This window comes from Coregonus clupeaformis, chromosome 33 (assembly GCF_020615455.1).
Source record: "Coregonus clupeaformis isolate EN_2021a chromosome 33, ASM2061545v1, whole genome shotgun sequence".
Classification (NCBI taxonomy): Eukaryota; Metazoa; Chordata; class Actinopteri; order Salmoniformes; family Salmonidae; genus Coregonus; species Coregonus clupeaformis.
In genome coordinates this window covers 30,464,925-30,467,870 of record NC_059224.1, presented here as the reverse complement: position 1 = coordinate 30,467,870, position 2,946 = coordinate 30,464,925, and positions in this window count along the sequence as shown.

Sequence of the window (2,946 nt, the reverse complement as noted above, 5' to 3'; positions counted from 1 at the left end):
TCCACCACCTCCACCACCCCAGCCTCCTAAGTGCTCCCCATATCCCAATACACACACGCGCACCGCACGCGCACAGGCAGAGATGCATGCACACAGGCACACACACACGCGCACGCATACACACACGCACACACACATATGCACGCATGCACATGCACGCACGCACATGCGCACACACAGCAAAGCCCCCTGAGCCAATGAGAATGAGAGGTGAGCCAGTAATCATAGAGCACTTCAGTGGCTTCATCAGCATCACTTGTCTAATGGAGAAGAACACTTCTGGGTTTCTGTGGGCAAGAGCCTTCATTAATCATCCTCAAAGGAAAGACCACTCCACCAAGACTCGAGCTGAGTACCCTCTTTCCTTCCAAAAATTATTCTTAGACCAGAACAATGTTACATACTAGCTTGAGCCTAATCAGCCTCGTTCAGCGGCAGTGTCCAGAGGTTAGGGTTTTAAATGGAGACCAGGTTCTGTGACTGCTCTGCAGAGGCATGATTGGGCTATATTGTAGATACATGTTTGGTTTGGTTTCCATGCACCTTTTAGAAAAATGCTTCTCCTGTTCCGTTGAAAGTTGTCAATCAAGGACACGCTAGCTCTAACCCTCAGGCGTGTTCAATTCCCTGTAATTTAGTTACCAAGTACTGTAAAATCACATTATGCAAAATATACTATGATACTTGGTCCTATATGGCAAGGTACTCAGGGTCATAGGGTGCAGAGTAATTCATTTAGCATTTTTTTATATGAAGGAAATTAAAAAACAGATTACGTCCACCCAGACATGTAGTGGCCTTTAGGGAGTCAACAAATGTGGATGACTAAGGGTGAGAGTTTAGCAATCTGCCCATGACCCCCTTGTCTTTAAGATAATTATATTTCCAAGACACGCACACACAGAGATGCAATAATTTGATTCAGCATGGCTAAGGGATGTAATCTTAATTAATTTCACTATGTTATTTAATTCAAACCTGAGCATGAGCAAACTAAATCCGTTGGCGGTAATTATTTGTAAATGATCACGCAACCCGATTAGATGATTCCCAGATGCTATTATCATTACCAAACATATTGTTTATCTTTTGTTTTGTCTCACTATCCAGGTTTCCATCCAACCTTTTTATACGAGTAAAGTATATTGGATAAAAAATTTAGCAACAGATAAAACAAAATACGCTAGAAATGGCAGTGGAAACGCCTTTATGCGCAGATATTGATATAATAACCCTCATATCGAAGTAAACTTAGTCATGCGATGATAGAGTTGAAGTCGGAAGTTTACATACACTTAGGGTGGAGTCATTAAAACTCGTTTTGGCAAGTCATGACACAAGTAATTTTTCCAATAATTTTTTACAGACAGATTATTTCACCTATAATTCACTGTATCACAATTCCAGTTGGTCAGAAGTTTACATACACTAAGTTGATTGTGCCTTTAAACAGCTTGGAAAATTCCAGAAAATGATGTCATGGCTTTAGAAGCTTCTGATAGTCTAATTGACATAATTTGAGTCAATTGGAGGTGTACCTGTGGATGTATTTCAAGGCCTACCTTCAAACTCAGTGCCTCTTTGCTTGACATCATGGGAAAATAAAAATAAAAATGGTAGACTTCACAAGTCTGGTTCATCCTTGGGAACAATTTCCAAATGCCTGAAGGTACCACATTCATCTGTACAAACAATAGTACGCAAGTATAAACACCATGGGACCACGCAGCCGTCATACCACTCAGGAAAGAGACGCGTTCTGTCTCCTAGAGATGAACGTACTTTGGTGTGAAAAGTGCATATCAATCCCAGAACAACAGTAAAGGACCTTGTGAAGATGCTGGAGGAAACAGGTACAAAAGTATCTATATCCACAGTAAAACGAGTCCTATATCGACATAACCTGAAAGGCCGCTCAGCAAGGAAGAAGCCAATCCTACAGAAAATGTGTGGGCAGAACTGAAAAAGCATGTGCGAGCAAGGAGGCTTTACAAACCTGACTCAGTTACACCAGCTCTGTCAGTAAGGAATGGCCAAAATTCACCCAATTTAATGTGGGAAGCTTTGGAAGGCTACCCGAAACGTTTGACCCAAGTTAAACAATTTAAAGGCTATGCTTCCAAATACTAATTAGTGTATATAAACTTCTGACCCACTGGGAATGTGATGAAAGAAATAAAAGCTTAAATAAATCATTCTCTCTACTATTATTCTGACATTTGACATTCTGAAAATAAAGTGGTGGTCCTAACTGACCTAAGACAGGGAATTTTTACTAGGATTAAATGGTCACGAATTCCGTGAAAAACTGTGTTTAAATGTATTTGGCTAAGGTGTATGTTAACTTCCGACTTCAACTGTATGTTTTAGCCCAAAAGCTGGCTGATGGCGATATTGAGTTGTTTCATCTTACCGTCCAAAGGGATCGCAGCATTCCATTCTCCATTAAGGCTGCAAAGGGATCGCTTTCCTCATTAACTAGATTTAATGTCGAGAAGGTCAATTTTCTTTGGGGGGAACATGCATACAGTCTTTTTGAAACACCAATTTCCACTACCATGCTAGAGTGGCTAATACCTAGGAACGCTAGTCCCGAATGTTACGTATCGCGTTCAGCCAATCAGGTTGCAGCAGTCTGTTGTTTTTCCCTGGCCCAACGCGGGGTGCAACATCAGGAAGTAGCATTAGCCACTAGCATGGTGGTGAAAAATGGTGTTTCATAAAGAAAGTACGTTTCGCCATTAAATTGAGTTAAAGAGGAAATCGATGCCTTTGCAGCCTGAATGGAGAATGTTTTGGTGTACAGTGAATAGCCGGCTGCATGCATTCCCTTTGGACGGTAAGATGAAACGACTCAATATCGCCATCTGCCAGCCTTTGGGCTAATATGTTGTGTGGTCCTCCTGCTACGACTCAGGAAAGCATGCAGTTTATTAGGCTACAGAT